Raw genomic sequence first — 18,731 nt, forward strand, 5'->3', positions numbered from 1 at the left:
TTTAGACATTTTGTGAGAGATGCCATTTTATTTCTTTTACACTTAAAGGTGGGGTATGTGATTCTCTTTTTTGTACATTTTTTCAAAATAACTTGAAATCCTATTCCTAACCCTTCGAATGGGTGGAGTCAGAGCCGGCATTGGAGGAAAGAAGGTAGGACCATTTGAATTGTATATTTTCAAAATCTGCCGGTCGTTTTCCAAATCACATACCCCACCTTTAAAGCAGGACTATAAGGAAAATATATGAAAACCAACAGATGGACTGCATAAAGAACCGCAGTGGGAATAAAATGAGGTTCTGTGAGCACGTCAAAGGCAAAAAAAGAAAAGTCCACTGGCCCAAAAGACACAGATGTTCGAGACAAAATGACAAGAATGATGAATGGCTCCATCTTAAAATTCACCGGAGTTATGAGAAACACTTTCTGAGTCTACCATTCGAAAAGTTCTCCTTTCTGACTCCTTACATCTATAAAAGAGAGAGAAATAACTCATAAATGCCCAGCATTGTTATCCTAAGATCACCGCAATCTAAAGGACATTTTCTCTAATATGCAAGGATGTATTACAACTCACCTTCCTCGCAGGCAGCCTCACAAAATGGATCTTAATTAAAATAACAGAGAATTTTAAGACTAGATTGTTCGATTTTTTAGCAGTTTGGTTTAGTTCACCAAATGCACCATTCAAAAGTTTGTGTTTGGTCAGATTTTAAAAAAAAAAATGTTTTTGAGAGATGTCTCTTATGCTCACCAATGCTGCTCATATTTGATCAAAATACAGAAAAAAAACAGCAATATTGTTACAATTAAAAAGAAAAATGTTTTCTACTTTAATATATTTTAGAATGTCATTTATTCCTGTGATGCAAAGCTGAATTTTCAGCATTATTACTCCAGTCTTCAGTGTCACATGATCCTTCTAATAAATAATTTTAATGTACTGATTTGCTGCTCAAGTAAGATTTCTCTCCTTCGATGCAAGTATAATTTTGCCCATTTTATCATCTATTAGGCAAAGGTAGTAGATTGTTTAGAAAAATAATAGCACATCCCTCTCAACAAGCCACATGATTTAAGGTATCATGTATGCCTCAAGCACAAATGGTGAAGCTTCATTCTTAGCATACAACATTTGTTCAAAGGTTTCTAAAAAAAAAAAAAAAAAAAAAAAAATTCTCTCTCTCTTTCTATCTGCTTCCTTTCTCTGGTCTATAGAGCTGAAAGATTGACTGGCAGATGAAGAATACAAGTCTGTGTTAGTGGTTCGGTTCAGTTCATTTCAGTGGCCCTTGTGACCTCAAAGAGCAGTCAGCAGTTTTAGGGTCCAACATTGACAGAGAGACTCACAGAAACACACACACACACTTAAACAACACCTCTTGGAAAGAGATATGGAGCAAATATGGTCAAGCCAGTCAGACCTGCACAAACGTATGTTTTTGACAGGAAGCACATATGATGCCTCTAATGCCCCAATAAATAAGTCTCTTTCTGTCTCTTGCATTTTCATGGTTTACAATTCATGCTTTTAGCATCCATCCTTCACATCAGCAAACATTACTGAATGCAGTGAAGATGTACCCCATTGCAACAATGTCATTCAATCTGTTCAAAACAGCCACAAGACAACAACAAAAAGAAGAGCTGTATAAAGAAGAATTACACACAAATTTGTGAAAAGAAATGATATTACTTGTTATGCTTGTGTGTCAAATAATGGGCAAATAATGGGCTTTACTACCCTGAGATCAAAGTCAATTTGTATGATCAGTTAAACAGGCATCCAACTGCCTCTTTTATTTGACTGCAAACACACAGAAATAAGGCTTTTGTTGATTTGAAAAACACTTGCTCAGTATTCAGCACCATTCATTGTCATGGCAGAAAAGAAGCCATCTGAATGATGACTTGAAAAAACAGACAGAAAACAGATATTCATCAGAGTCTAATGAAATAACATTAAAACGGAAGAAAGACAAGGATGATGCAAGGGAGCAAGGAAGAAAAACAGATGGATGTATGGAAATATGAGGAAAAGAAAATGGATGGATGGATGGAAGTATGAGGAAAAGAAAATGGATGGATGGATGGGGGAAGGGAAAAAAGATGTATGGAGAGACAGTTGGGGAAGAAAAATGGATAGATGGATGGATGGATGGATGGATGGATGGATGGATGGATGGATGGATGGATGGATGGGGGAAGGAAAATGGATGGATGGATGGATAGACAGATGAGGAAAGAAAGGCTGGATGGATGGATGGATGGATGGATGGATGGATGGATGGATAGTTGGATGGATGGATGGATGGATGGACAGATGAGGAAAGAAAGCCTGGATGGATGGATGGATGGATGGATGGATGGATGGATGGATGGATGGATGGATGGATGGATGGATGGATGGATGGATGGATGGATGGATGGATGGACTGAAGAAAGCGTATTGGTGAAATAAGTTTATGTTTGACATTATGTGAAAGTTGCAAAAACAAATAGATTCAGTACTCCATATTGAATTCCTCTGCATGAGTACATGATATTTCTGAAAACAGAAACACAAAGGATCATAGCTGAGGTCTTTACTGGTCCCTGCTAGCGTGAGACCAGGAGACCTTATTCCCTAGCCAATCTTAAAGAGGCAGCTTTTAAACACCAAACAAATTGTATATTCAAGGTCACACGCTTAATTTCTGGGTTCATTTGAGCTGCTGTGCTCTCCCAAACCTTGTCTACAGTGATAGCGGAGTGTGTTTATGCCTGCGTGTGTATGTTGATCGGAGCAGAGATGGCTCATTAAGCAGTGTGTTCTGTAGGGGCAGGCGCAAGGCCTCGTCCTCCTGAATTCAGCAGTTTTTACAGCCATTACCTTCTCCAGTATTAGACCTACACATTAACATTCAAGAGCTTTTTATTACAAATCTTTCTCCTACACTGAGCATGTGTTTGTGGGTAAAGAACGGCCAGTAACGCAGCAGGACACTCCAATGCCTCCCACTGTCTGATGGACGGCAACGATTTGCTCCATTTGCACCTGTGAGCAGGTAATAAATGAGGAGGTTCGCAGAGAGCTTTTACCCACAAGGACAAAGACAGCAATTTTCACCCTGAGAGAGGAGAGTTTACCTTGCACTACTACACACATACACACTTGAACCAGCTGCGTTGCACCATATGGACCATAATGGCCTAAAAATATGTGTGTATGCGTGTGACAAAATGTGTGTGTGTGTGTCCATGTTCATTACAGCTTACATGGCTGTTTTTAGGGTCCATACGGTCCACAGACCACTTTCTGACACTTACAAAGAAATAGAAAAAAATATTTAAAGAAATAGTTTATCACAAATGTACATTCATTAATTTCAGTATTTGTGTATGTAAAAAAATTAAAATAAAATGAATTATATATATTTTTTTAAATATTTGATCTATTTAAATTCATATAACTAAAGAAATTCCACAATAAATAAAATAAATAAATGCATTAGTATAAATAAAAACAAAAATTAACAATCAATAAACACACACACAGACACACTGTCAATATATACACTCACCTGAACAATGAATAAAACTCAATTAGTTATTAAAATGAATACAAATTTGGAATCTCACTTACAGTAATATGGTTGAATATCCTGAGCAGTCCAATTTACACAAGTTGTTTAACTTTAGCCATTCTTACAATAAACATTCAATAATGTTCCTAAAAGTCAGTAAAACAGCAGCTACATGCACGAATTTTGCAATTAAACAGCAATGGAATTTAGTTAATTAACTACCATATTAATTTAGCACCATTAACATCAACGTATAAACAATTAGCATGCTAATTCTCAGAGAAAATGTGAATAAAAGGCTGATGAAAATATTCCAAACCAGTGACCGCCTTTGAAAGGTAGGAGACCACTTCTTTAAAGTGTTCTACAGATTGTATCTTCTTTGACCGCCAGTGTCACTCCTCTCTATTAGCATTCGTCTCCAGCTAATTTAAATGCTAATATATCCTAGCCTTTTCTCTGCGTGATAAAGCTAACAATCGACACTGGAGGCCTTTTTACAGCTGAGCTATGAGGCAATTAGCTCAAATAGTATAACCATATACAGCGAGAGGAATAGAATATAGAAAAAAGTGATCTGACTGCCCTGAGAGAAAACGCAAGAAAAAAAGGTAGAAAGTGAAAGAGTGCTGGGAAGGGTGATGCTGAGCGGTCAGAGAATAATTTCATAGTTTCGTGGACTCCTATTGGACGGCCTGTGATAAGATAAGTTAAAGGTGAATTGGTAGAGGAAAGGATAGACTCAAACATTACTGTCAATGAAGTCAAAGATGGAGGGCGAAAGAGAGCCATTTCCTGTTTGCGATTTTATAATGTAATGCACGGCGGCTTAGTCACGGTTAAAACATATTTCAGCAAAGGCATTTACAGATAACCAATGCAGAGGATAGAGGAGTTTCCTTTTATAATTGGGGATAGTGGAACATGATGGGATATGCAAATGAGGTGCATATACAGGCCTACCATGAGTTCCAATTATAGACCTATAGACAGAACGATAGATAGACAGAAAAATAGAATGAATGAGAGATAGATGGAACGAACGATAGACCAAACGATAGAATGAGCGAGAGATAGACGAAAGGAACGATAGACCGAACGATAGAGGGACGGAACAAATGATATGAACGACCTATAGAGAAATGGGATAGATAGATAGATAGATAGATAGATAGATAGATAGATAGATAGATAGATAGATAGATAGATAGATAGATAGATAGATAGATAGATAGATAGATAGATAGATAGATAGATAGATAGATAGATAGATAGATAGATACAGAAAAATCTGAATAAGTAACACGAAAAGCCCTTCTGGAAGTCACATATGCGTGTGTCTGCATCCGTGCGGGTGTTTCAAAGCATTTCGGCATTTCAAAGAGAAATAACTGTCCTGTAATCATAGCCATCCTTTGCTCAACTAGATTGTTGTATTAAATATTCAGAACCGGACAGACTGCATAAAAACCAGGAGAAGAGTTATTCATAATGCAGGTAACACTCGCACAGGGACCCCTGGATGAAAGGAAATGTCATTTGTCACTGGCCTTTGTTCATCTTTCACAGCCTGTTGGGCATCCAACCATTAAGTAAGCATTATTAATTTATTTATTAATTAAAGTGCCCGTGGTCTCACCGTGATGGGCCGAGGGTGCAGCCTTACGTGTTATTTGCAGCTTAGGGGCCCACAGAGACAAATCCGACCAAGAGAGAGAGAGACTTAATGAGAACAAATAGGTTGAGAATACAAATGGTCGTTCCCTCAACTGCACTCTGCCACCAGTCACATCTCTGCATATTACAGCTTCAGGGCGCCCTGGTGGAACCAGTGTGTGTGTGTGTGTGTGGATGTCAGCTCCTCCTGTGGTGTTACTCATTACTGAGTGGAGAAACTAGTGCTTGTGACTTTTACACCAGATGATTTGAACACACACACACACACTTTCTGCTGATATTCAAGAAGCAATTAAGCTCTTCTCAGCACTGCCTCCTGACTTGATATCCTCAGTATTACCTGACCTTCTCATCACTGTGGGTCACACACACAAACATACACAAACGCATTGTTTTTCTGTTACGGTAGGGTTTTTCTATTGACGTATATTGTTTTATACTGAGATAATACGATTTTCTATCCCCTAACCATACCCATACACAGTATATATTAAATTATATAAAAATATTAAAATAAAATGTTAAATTAAAAAATACACAGTACAGTAGACATACACAAAAGTTTGAGATTGGTAAGATTTGTTTTATGTTTTTGAAAGATGTCCCTTATGCTCACCAAGGCTTCATTTATTTGACCAAAAATAGTAATATTATGAAATATAACTACTCAAAATAACTATTTTATTTTGAATATATTTTAAATTTAATTTATTCCTGTGATGCAAAGCTGAATTCTCAGCATCATTACTCCAGTCTTCAGTGTCACATGATCCTTCAGAAATCATTCTAATATGCTTATTTGATGCTAAGGAAACAAAGCTCATTTTTATCACTGTTGTTTTAAACATTTGTGCTGCTAATATTTTGTGGAAATGATGATACGTTTTCCAAGATGTAAAAGTCTTTGCTGTGACTGATCCTGTTAGTATCATTAAAAATCTTACTATCCCCACAGCTGTAAACAAAAAGTCAATGGGTCTCATTTGCTAATAATCTTTCTAAACGTATAAAGTCGTGTTTGTGAGCAATAATAATAGTACTCATAATACTAATGCACACCTTAGCAAAGACCATAAAAGTGCACAAATTACATACAAAGGACACACTGACCTTTGCATAAGCAGAACAGCAGCACCGGTTCCACACGCAGTGCAGGTTCGAGACAAACAGCCGTAGGGTCAAGTGTCTAGAGTATTCATCGCAACTCCACACACACACACTCAACGTCCTTGAAAAGCAGTGAAATAAAAAATAAAGCAGAAAAACAAAAAGCAGGTGATCTACTTCTACAGCAGCCTGCTCTTCTGTGGTTCGTCAGCTGGCATCAAGAACATCGGTACCCTGTGGCAAACGGGGCAACGGCAGGACCACCGAGGCAGAACGAAGGTTGTGTGTGTTTTTCAGAGCATAACGGAGGTCATGGGGTGCCAGGCCGAGCTGTGTAGGTTATGATCAGTGTCAGCGTGTGTGTGCGGCTTGTGTTTGTGTGTTTTCACACTCCAGGGGCCAGGGTTGATCGAGTAAAATGCTTCCAGGGCCAGTGGGGGGAATGGTAGCGTTCCATTAGGAGCTGAGTAGCGGCCACATTTGCCCTGATCTATCATTAGCCTGACAGGCAAGACTAATCAAGTGCTGCACATACAAATGAAGATCTCCCCCTGTGGCCCTCTGAAGTCTCTGGGCATGAGAGCGTGTGCGCTGGCATGCGTTTCGCACCCTGCTGCTGTTGCCTAATCTCACTGGTCAACTGCATTTCAACTAATGCTAGAAAGAACACATGCAGTTACAAACAGACAAGCCAAAGAACTTTCATCATAAACAACTTTCATTAAAGCTGAAGCATGTCATTTCTGCTCCACTACTAAACAGACTTCAAAACAGACTTCCCAAACATTCACCAGCTGCCAGTGTTCAGCAAACAGGTAGTCCTGTCCTACATCCACAACACTGGCTGTTCAGAAAGTCAACCTAAAAATTTCACGTAATGTATTTTCATTCAAAATCCTAAATAAATGACTGAAGCATGTGAAATCACTAAACCTAAGCCTACGTCACGCAGTTAAATGATCTTAGAAGTCGGGAGTTTATCACACTGAGCATCTACAATGGCACAATCACCTGTAACCTTGAGGGGAGGACATTTCTATTCTAACCCTTTAACCCGATTTCGCGTCTCTGTTTGCGATCAGATCATTTTAAGCCACTGAACTCCAGGAAGGTTTTCAGTCCAATGATCCAGTAAGTGTATTCATTCAAACAATCAGTCCAAAAACCAGGCTGATCACATCAAAGATAGCAGAGTGACTCAAGATGCGTTTTCAGTGAATTATTCATTCCAGCGAGTGTTTCGCTTTAAAACACAAGCTCTGTCATATGCGGTGGTTGTTTTTGAAGAGCTCGAGCCCTTACGTATCGTACAGACTAAACAGAATGTCAAAACATCCCACCGTTGTATGGCCAGATGATACCCAAACTTCGTTTCTCGGTTGGATAAAGCAAACCAGCGTCTCGCTAGTAAAGTTTTGATGGATGCAGATTGTAATCAAGGTAAAGACGATTGTGGTGACGTACAGGAGTCATACAGTAAACACGCGAGAGTCTGTTAATTGATGTGCACACAAACCGTGAAAAATATATAAAAATATATTCATAACATTCATTGCATTCGTAATATGTATGTATTTGTTCCAGTTTTTTGCATCAGAAACACCTAGTGTTATTTTTATTTTTATTACATTTACTTTGATTTAATTTGTTCTTGATATTAAAAAAATTATATTTTAACTATCATTTTCATTTACAAATATAAAAAAGCATGATGTTTTTGTTTTTGTTTACTGCCTTATTTGTTATGGTTCAGGCCAGAACAAATTCTCTTTTTCAATTTTATGGCTGTGGTTTCAAATATACTGAATCCCCATCCTTCAATATGCATACAGACAATAAGCCCTGTAAGCGTAAATGCAGCCTAGAGTGCTTGGGTCGTGGGTTTTAGCTGTTAGATTGGCGCCATGCGAATGCGTGACTCGCTGGCGTGCAACATGTCATTAGTGTACGAGATCCACTTTCCCTTGTCACACTCCCTGTGCACTGTTGACAGACTGAGGCTGAAACCAGGCGACACTTCGAGTAAACTCAATTAGTCTCCCCGCCATTATGACACGCATCAAAAATAAAAGAAAATATTTACATAGTGTCTGCCGTGGACCAATTACACACTGGTGTGGGGGAAGGGGGATAGCGGCATTAGCATATCGTTTGCATGGAGCTTTAACTTTTAAAGTTTAACAGGTGACATTTTAATGTTACTTGTACACAACAAAGAGAGGGTGAGAGCGGGAGTTTATATGAGGATTTGTGTTTCATTGCACATTTATCCTTTCCACCAAATGAAAAAAAGTCAGTGATTAGTGATGAAGAAAAGTGGAGGGACACAAATAGAACTTAACAGATTGACTCATGAATATTAATTACGTGATGCAATGTTTGCCCAGTAATCCTTAGGAAAAGTGCTGCATAGTAAAATTGAGGCTTTAACTTCATTTTCGGTCCAAAAAAACTGTTTGTGCATTCCAATATTACAACGTAACGCAATACAAGCATGCATTGTTTTCTCGACATTGCCACAAGGGGTGCTATAGTGGGCATTAAATAAACAAGCAGAAAACTGCAAAAAACAATTCCCCGTTTTATACACCTAATCTCATTCCAGTCTTGGAGAATCAATTGAGATATCGAAGAGATCTCGTTTTTTTATTTTTATTTCTTGGCTAACTCTCTCTCTGTACTTTATGACAGACCGTCACAGCATTCACCACTAAGAACGAATAAAGATATATTAAATATAATGGGTTATGGCTTTATGACAGTCATCCAACAATATTGCAATGTACAGCTGACACATCAAACACAGAACTAATAATAAACCTCTAAGGCTACAATACTGACTCCGCTCATAAAGAAAGAGAGGACGTACACACACACACACACTGTCTGCAGAAATAGTGTCCTTGATACAATGTTACCATTGAATTAATGAAAACAGTGAGGGATCAAGCACACATACAAGGACAACAGACTTTTATAATGTCACAGTGTCATTTATGAGCAGCGATGAGGAACATACGATATAGATTTTATTAAAAGTTTATATAATATTCAACTCAACAATAAAAATCAGCAGAGAAGCCAAGCTGCTGTCTTATATGCGAAACTTGCGCAAAACTCAACACTACAATGCCGGGGCATTGCTATCCAACATCACTTTTCAAATTTGCCAATGCAAAATTGCTGAATCTACAAAGTCATATAAAAACAAGATAAAAAGACAGTCTTCTCACGCAAACTCATTAATTAAAACATACAGCGCAACCGATGTCGTCCGATTTACGAACAAAGCAGGTTATATGAACCAAATATTTTAAGTGAATCAAAAATGTATAGCATGATCAAGTTCAACACAAAATAAATGGCTCTTATGAGTTGACTCTTAAAAGTGAATCAAACAAATAACTATACGTCCATTGTACTTGATTAATAAACAACTGCATTTTATGAGCAGGTTGTTTTAAGTGAATTGGAACATGCTTCAATTCATACTGCATACTACAATTCAACTCAATACAAATGACTCTTATCCATCAAATCTCTTAAAGGAATAAAAAAAAACTACTGGACAACAAATTTACAATCAATCAAATCATAAAGCAACTAGTGTAGTACAATTGACAAACAAATGACTCCAATGTGGCAGTTTCTTTTAATGAATCACTCAAAAAGGTTTCAGTCAGTCAGATGATTCTGGCCTTAGACTTGTGGGTTTGTACAAAAAGGTTTACATAGCAAGCATCACAAATAATATAGGAAAGAATTATGCTTAATATGTCACATGGGGTGTTTTAAAAGATTGATGGTTTCCTCTTTATCCCCTCCCTCTGTCCGCATTCACTTTATATCCTCAGCTCTTTCATATAACATATTTACAGTCCCGATGAAGGAGAGTTGGCCATTACAGCGGCTGGAAGCCTGGCGCGCTAAAGCTTCATCAAATAAACCGCAGGTATGAAAAGACAATAATGATGATAAATCAACTAATGGCTGGGGGGTATTGACCAGACACAGGAGCACACGAGGCCTTTGAAAGGAAGAGGAGAGATAGATGAAACGGTGGATAGAGACAGAATGCAGGTCTGATGGGGGCAAATTACAGCTAATGGTATTTTAGTTTTCTTTCCCACCTGATTCTATTTGTCCATGATTCTATTTCACTGGAGAGTATAACTCACCCTCGGTGTCTAATAGACTGCGGGGAGAGCCGAAAGGAAGAAATGTGCGCACCGGGAAAGAAATGTGCATTCCTGGAATATTAATTTATTATCTATAATTTTATAAACAAACTGATCATTTCAAGGGATTTATTGATCATTGATCCAACTGAGTAAAATCTATAACAATATCAATTTTAGTTTAGTACTCTGCCCTGTCAAATTTAAAGTTGAAAAATGTTCTCATTTTTTTGCTACTAGTGTCACCAAATGAAATTTTTTAAAAATATCAAAAAATTTCAAACAGTTTTTAACCCCCATCTTCCATTGCTTGGACAAACAGATAGCCCCACCCCAAACTGATGCTATTGGTTAAGCTAGTATGGTTGTGTTGAGCTGGTCAGAATGATTTGGATTGTACCCAAGAGCCACTATAAACATTTTGGGGGGAAATAAACCTAAAAATTGCTTACTTACATCTCTGAATATTAAGCTGGGAGAGTAGAAAGTATTATTTTATGTATTTATTTTTATAATCTTTTCCAAAGCATTAACAAATAGCTCAATACAACTGAAATTTGCAAACTTGTACATATATTCACCTACATTAACCCTTTCCACCAAAATAATTATAATATACTTAAAATAAATATCAATAATAAACTAATAAATAAATAAAATGCAACACATTTACATTTACATACTTCACATTTAATCACTAAAATCCAGTGTATTTGATTCTATTTTGAGCAAGTGCAAACTGTGATGGAGACATGTATTATTGCTAGTGAGAAATAGCCATCTGTGGTACTACATTAACTCTAAATGAAATTTAACAATTAAAAAAAAGAGTGGGTGGATTAATATAAAATGGGCCAATGCACTAGTTTGGTTTGCGCGAAACATGGCATGATCTCCCGCTAGCTTATCTAACAGCAAAAAAAGTCAAAACACTGTCAAGATACTGCCAATGAACACTACACAATCAAATATTGTAGTTTGGGGATTTGCAGGGAGGATAAGAGGAGAGAGCAGAAACAGAGAAACACCAGCAGCTTTCATCATATTCTGCCACCTTCATGCTGATAGAGAAAATGAATAGCTTCTAAACCGGGGAGTATAAACCAACCCCCTGCAAATACTTTCTAAATCATTTTGAAAAATACTGCTAACTCTTTTGGACTGTAAAATGTCATTTTACAAAATCGTTCACTTATAGCCTGAGATAATAAAATATAAAACAGGAAGAGGTGTAAGCTAGTCCACCTCCACAACTATTACTCCCAATGTTCCTATTATTAACAGCGTTAGCATGTTGGTTGCTTTTAGATTGTGTATATTGGTATACAGAGTTGGGTTCAACTCCAATGTATTCAATGTGTATTTTAAGCTACATCACAGCCACATTCAAAGAAAAACACCTTGTTTTGTGCAAAACCTGCTGAAGTGATCACCTTGTGCTTAAGGTTAAACACAACCTCAAATCGAGTCCAATAGCGTCTAAGCACTCAGAAGATATTTCAAACCTGAGCACAACCTCAATGTCACTTTGAGTAAGTCAATGGATCCCAACTCAATGCGAGTAAGGTCAATCTATTTGAGTGAAACTTTATATAAAACTATACATATACTATATATCTATATACAAAGAGAACATTTTTTTTAAATTACTCAATTGCCATTCAAATGAATGAACCAGGGTTCCATGAAATTCCACCTCACAACTCAACAAGCGGCCTAATGCTCTGCCATTTCAAATAATGAGGGGTACTTTGCTGGATTTAGGTCAAAAGTCATCATTTTAATACTTCCCATTAGTGGCAATCAAGGCAAACGGTCTGCACAAAGGAGTTCCTGTTGGGTTCTGGCATCTCACTGTCATGTCGAAGGCGTAACTCATCCATCATTTTTACGATGGCTTTGGTTTTCACGTAATTAATGGCCGTCAGCAGGATGTAAATGTGTGAAGATGAAAGAATGGGAAAACATTCAAATTAACACTGTCACTTTGAACAATGGCGAGCTGGAAAAGACGATTGCGTTCGCATTCACAGGAGATGAAGTAGCCACCAGAAAATGAGAAAAGCGGATCATTTATCTTTAAGCGCAGGCAAAACCGATGTATGAACATCGGAGTACACCTTGAAAACAATACAATGTGTCTGAAAGTCACACATTTTGCTGACATTTTCAATATTAATTTTAATATGATTATGTAGAGATTCATGATTCAAAGAGAATTCTGGAAGGCAGAGCGTGACACAGGATGAGCTATGGATGTATAATGTTTAATGAGGATTTGAGCTACAATGTACACAGTTTAATGATCAGATTGTATTATTTGGTTGATCATATTTCTCACTTTCTTTTTTGTGGATTTTAGTACTTTGGAAAATAATATAGTAGACCGGTCTTTTTTCTTCTTTTTGGATTGATCTTCAAGACTTACCACAGTACAAGAATGCAAATGTCTGCAAGGTTCTGACCCCCCACCAAAGGACAATATATATATATTGAAGTTGAGGCACCCTATAGTCAAAAGCTTTCTCGTTATCATTAGTTATCCTACTTTTCTCCTTGTAATGGTTCTGTTATCTAGTTTGTTGCTCACGTCACGATACATTTCAAAGAGTGCAAAGGAGTGTGCGGCTTTCTCTCGCTCTCTCATTTAAATCCAATGGCATTCTCTCGTCCTCTAACACACTGCTCTGGTGGATGACCTTTTCACAACGTCCAAATAATGCACCAAAGTGTGAATCCACTCCAGAAAATCACCATTACCCACACCAATTAAAAACGTTTTTAATCTTCCACTGGGGAAAAAAGCCTCCTTCTCAAATTGCCAACAGTATCTGTTGGACGTCCACCACAGCCCTTAAAGGTTAATGGTGTCTTCGCAGAGGGAAATGTAAGGAGAATGAATGTGTGTGGGTCTTGTTACTCGCCTCTTCCTTCCCTTGACTTCTGACAGAGCCCTGACATAAGAGCCACCCAGTGTATTATGTTCATCCCACTGTACTCTGAAAATATGACTTCATGGTCACGTTTTCTTACACTCACTCCTGTTTTTACAAGCAATTTAATTCAACATGACCTAGCAGTCACAACGTCAGTACAGTGAGATTATTCAGAGTGAAGTAGAGTATTATATTATAGGGACATTTAAAAGGTAAGTTCTTGCAAATAGGAACAGGTGGATGAAAAAGCTACGCAACAAAAGCTGTTTTTAGTCATTGAGAAGCAGCGTGAGTAAAATAATGACAGTAAAACAAGCTGAATTACAAAAGCAAAGCACTTTCAGTGCGAAAATGGATCAGCCAATTAATCGTACTTCATCTCAATGTATTTGCCCACATGTTTCCTTCTGTGAATCAACTGCATGGTGCGGGGCAAAATGTGGCAGACAGTTGGGTTTCTAATGGCTAATGAGGGGGCTTGGATAGGCAGTGATTCACGAGGGTCTGACTTTATCTCATGAGTCTGGATAGCTAAGGTTGTTCATTCATTGTTATTTATTAGATTGACAGAATTAATTGTGTGGATACTAAAGGTACGGTTAAAGTACTTTTTCCAATCTTGCACATTTTAAGGTCAGAATGCTCGACTACTTGTCAACTAGTAGAGTTTGATGATTTTTTGATGATTTTTTTTTACAGTTACATTATGTAACTCAAGAAACATTTATTATTGTTATAAATGTTGAAAACAAATGTGCTGCCTAATATTTTTGTGGAAACTGTGATATACTACCATTCAAAATGTTTTGGGTAAGCAAAAAAAAATCAATTATGTTCATTCACCATGGATGCATTAAATTTATCAAAATGAGCGGTATAAGATATTTATATAATTTTACAAAATATTTCTATTTTAAATAAATTCTGTTCTTTTGAATTTTTTCTATTCATCAAATACATAAGAAATATTAAGCAGTTTTCAACATTAATAATAATACTAATAATAATAACAATATATTCTATTTAAAAAAAAAATTTATTTTTTTATTATTCAATTAATTAGTTATTTTTAATTGTAATAATATTTCACAATATTATTGTTTTTACTATAAATGTAGCTTTGGTGAGAATAAGATACTTTCAAAAACCTTTTGGCGGGTAGTATAGTAAATTCCTTTTCAATAATAATCGCTGCATAAATAAATAAATACACACACACTCAAAAGACAAAAGTTGCACACTCGTTCATGATGCTAGAACACAAACTTCCTGCATCTCAAAGTTTGAGTGAACTTTAGCAGACTAAACTCAGCAGACCCAGAGATCTTCACTTGTCAGTGAGGGCTAAAGCTTTGTTTTCAACAATAAATGGAGAAACAGATGGATTTTGGATAATTACAACAAATTACAAATGAACAGCCAGACCAGAATGGGGTCCTTCAACACCTTTCCAACGCTATTCAAATTAAGATTCGTTTAGAACTATGCTGTGTGCAATCTGTCTTCATAGTAAGAGATTTAATTATCAAATTAATCAAATCTTAACTGACAATCAAGACACTCTTCATCTCAATCCAATTAGACTGAATTTATTGATGGATTCATTGATGGCAATTACCGCGTTTGTATGTGCACACACATCTGTGCAGGTTTCTTTGACTATGTTCCTCTCCATGAAAGAACTGTAGAGTAAACAGAAGGACAGGATATTTCTCAATGCCAGCCATATGATGTTTGCTCAGCTCTCCAGACCTGCACCGTCTGAATCATTCTGCCAACACCTTCCTTTTCCTCTCTCTCCCATCCACCTCTAGAATAACCCTCTGCCAGAAAACCTGAGCCTCATCCTCTTTATCTCAACCTCCCCATACCTCATTCCCTCTCTGAGGAACATCTACGCCGATTCACTTCACTGCTTACATTGAGTTTCTGCTGTGTCCAAGTCCTCCTGGGAAGTTTGTACTTATGAGCTCAGAAGTCATAATTATGACATGCATTTTCTTCGCTCTCTTTTACGCTTACTGACAAACAAAGGAAACTTTTTAGCACGACTGCAACAAAATAAAGAGCAAAGGATGTTCATTAGCTGTGTAATTGATGCATTATGTATTTTATCCATTTCGTGCTGCCACCGAGAATGATCACAAGCAATAAATAAGAGGCGAGCTTTATTGCTATTTTTCACAAAATGCGTGTAAATACGATCACATGACTTGAATGTATGTAGTAACAACATACTTTGTCTCCATTGGTTAAATTCTAGTGTTTACATGATACAAAAATTTTAGTAGTCGGTATCAATACCAGTCAAATTAACAGTTATTGGTACCATTATTTATTTATTATAACATTACATATTTTTTATATACTATAGATAATAGAATTTAATATAATAATAGAATTATTAATAGAATTTATTTAACAAGTAAATAATACATTAAAGATCAATGACTGAGTGAAAATTATCATTATAATAAAAAAATCTGTCTATTACTAATACTGTGCACAATGGATTGTTTTATTTACAGCATGTTTATACTTTGGTAATAACAAAATGATTCGCGAGCATGCAGAGCTCACACAGAATAAACTGAATTCTGACTTATTAGAAAAGCCTGCACAGAAAACACATTGCACAGAAACCCTTCACAGAGCGCTCCTAAATAAGCATGGGAGCATTTGAAAGCATCCCAGTACTTGGTAGTAACGGAACATCATAAAGGCTGGTACCGTTACATTTTTAAAACTCAAGTATCGACTTGGTACCACAGTACTGGTACTTTTGAAAACGCTACTACATAAATTAATTAAACAGTTCTAGTCCTGGATGCTGATTGGTCAATATAACATTGCAAGAATTCTAAAAACCCAATATAGTAACAACTGTGACACAAAACACATGTCAGGGACATCTTCTCGTGGAAGAGTATTACATTTGCATAATAAATAAAAAATCGTTTTAATGAAAACGTATAACTTGTATTAGCAATAAAACACTCGAGGCCTTGCTGTATTGTAAATGCAGAAATTGCAGGTACCTCACTGTGTATGTCCATATTACAGTGCATAATTAATTATTAAAACCAGCAGGTCTAGCTAAAATCTCATTTTAAGAGTCACGTAACATTTGAAGCCAAAATAAGCCAACCTGTGACAGGACATCAATTACCGCACCAGGTCAATTTTTCTAAGCTCACTGACAACTATTATTATTATTATTAACAACAACCTTTTATGCTTCACACTGTGCTTAATAGCCCTTAACGATTTAGTAAAATCATAAAGCATTTTTGTTGTCTTTCCTGTCTCTCCCTCCCTCCCCTCTTTTTCGGTTCGGTCTAAGTGGGAACCTCTTAGAAAGCTTTCTTTGAGACACTTACGGCTGTGAATAGAAATCCATCCCCTGCTTGTGCGGCGCGCTCAGGACAGAGAGGTATAAGGTGTCACATTCAAATGAGTCCCCCGCTGTTTTTGTCCAAAGCTCTTTATTGCTCTATTGATTCTGAGATGACAGCGCTGCACGGAGACCGACAGTGATTTGATGGGGCGTCAAATGAGTCTGTGTCTCTTTAATGTAATTGAGCCTCACATGCTACGGAAACAAAAACAGCTCAATCTCCAACCCACGCACAGGTAAATAAACCAATGATGGGCCAGATAGTTAATTCCATCCAGAAGTGTTTTAAGAAAGTGCTGTATTTTACCAAATTGTGAGCAGCTGCAAAGCGGTTCACATTTCAAAACACCTACAGTGTTATCGTGAAATAACGTGAAGTATCGTGTTATGTTAGTGTTACCAACAGTGTTATTACAAAGTATTGGTGAATACTTTGTGTCCTAATGCACAATGCAATCAACTAAATTTATTCCCGTGAATCAGTTCAAAATCTCTGTTTAAACTATTCAAAAATATGTATATTTGTCCACATAAACCAAACAAAATCACTTTAAAACTATGAATAAGACATACAAAATATATAAAAAAATATTTTTCTCTGTCTTTCTTTGACATTGTCTCTTTTTTTCCTCCCACAGGAGCAGTCTCTTCCAACATCTCTCTTTCTCTCTACTCTTAAACTCTCATGAATCTTTCAGAAAATGTCTGTAAATCCGGCCTTGCACACACAGTAGAAAAAATTATAATTACTTTTTATCACACATTAAATCCCTCGACACCCTGGACATCAGAGAGGGTCTTTCTGCCCATCCAGAATGAGCATATGACCCTGCTGGAGAGAGCTGACTGAAGGGGAACGGATGTTTGTGCCCTGGAGAAATGGATGAAAGAAGAGTGGAAGATCTCGCTTTCATGTTCTCTCTTAGCATAAGACTGGATCACGGTCACATGCTTAATTGATTTAATGTCAATGACATTTTACGAAACCTATCTGAGAATAAGATGCATGTCAAACCACAGGGGGAAAAAGAAATGTATAATTAGTTAGGCTGGGACTTCATTGTATCCATCTGGAATTAATCAAATATTTAAAAACTGTCTCCATATGACAGGTGGTTGAGAAAAATAAGAGGGTTTGGTTACCAGCAAAAAGGTATTTAAAAAGTAGTTATCTAAGAAAACATAACTAATTGTAATTAATGTTATATTTTCCTATATAACATGGATTTGGAAAGTAAATAGAGTCGGTTTTGATTTCATGTTGAATTAAAACAAGATTTTACTGTTTAAAATTAAGAGAACTCGGTGTCATCCTCTAAGAAGGAAAGGTATTTCAGAGGCTGGTCAATTTGATAAAATTTTACGCAGACAAACATTGGAAATAACAAACCAATAAACCGTTCACAAAGTGTTCTAAACCAGTGAATATGGTCCATTTTTTATTTCATGTTGACTTTAAGGAGCTATTTAAAGGGGTCATATAATGGTACATGCACTTTTAAAAGTTGATTGTACTGAAATGTGTGTTGGCAGTGTCTGTACACAACCATCATAAAATGATAAAAATCCATCCAGTGTTTTTGTTTTGATCTCCTTATATGTTTTCCCCTGTCTCAAATCAAGCCGTTCGACCATGTGACGTCACACGCTCGGAAGCCCCTCCCGCGATTGTTGATTGACAGCATCGTTTCAACACAGACCCGCCCTCGCTCGTGAGCGAGCTGTCAATCATAGTCTGCGCGGACCGGCGCGGTCATTGTTGAAATGCTGGAGCACTGTCTATGAGCAGAATGGCGTCTAAGCGATTGTGGTGTTCTGTTCTTGGGTGTAATAACGAACACAGCAGTCATTTTAATGTTCCTAAATCC

The 18,731-nt window shown here is 37.0% G+C and overlaps 1 protein-coding gene across 18 annotated transcripts in view; it reads right to left on the bottom strand.

The window, feature by feature from the left end:
* The window catches only part of ptprt (protein tyrosine phosphatase receptor type T), a 274,244-nt gene that overhangs the window by 245,858 nt on the left and 9,655 nt on the right, over positions 1-18,731 (bottom strand). The window lies entirely within an intron of this gene.

The sequence above is a fragment of the Rhinichthys klamathensis genome, unplaced genomic scaffold (assembly GCF_029890125.1).
Source record: "Rhinichthys klamathensis goyatoka isolate OS25496 unplaced genomic scaffold, OSU_Roscu_1.1 h1tg000303l_1, whole genome shotgun sequence".
Lineage (NCBI taxonomy): Eukaryota > Metazoa > Chordata > Actinopteri > Cypriniformes > Leuciscidae > Rhinichthys > Rhinichthys klamathensis.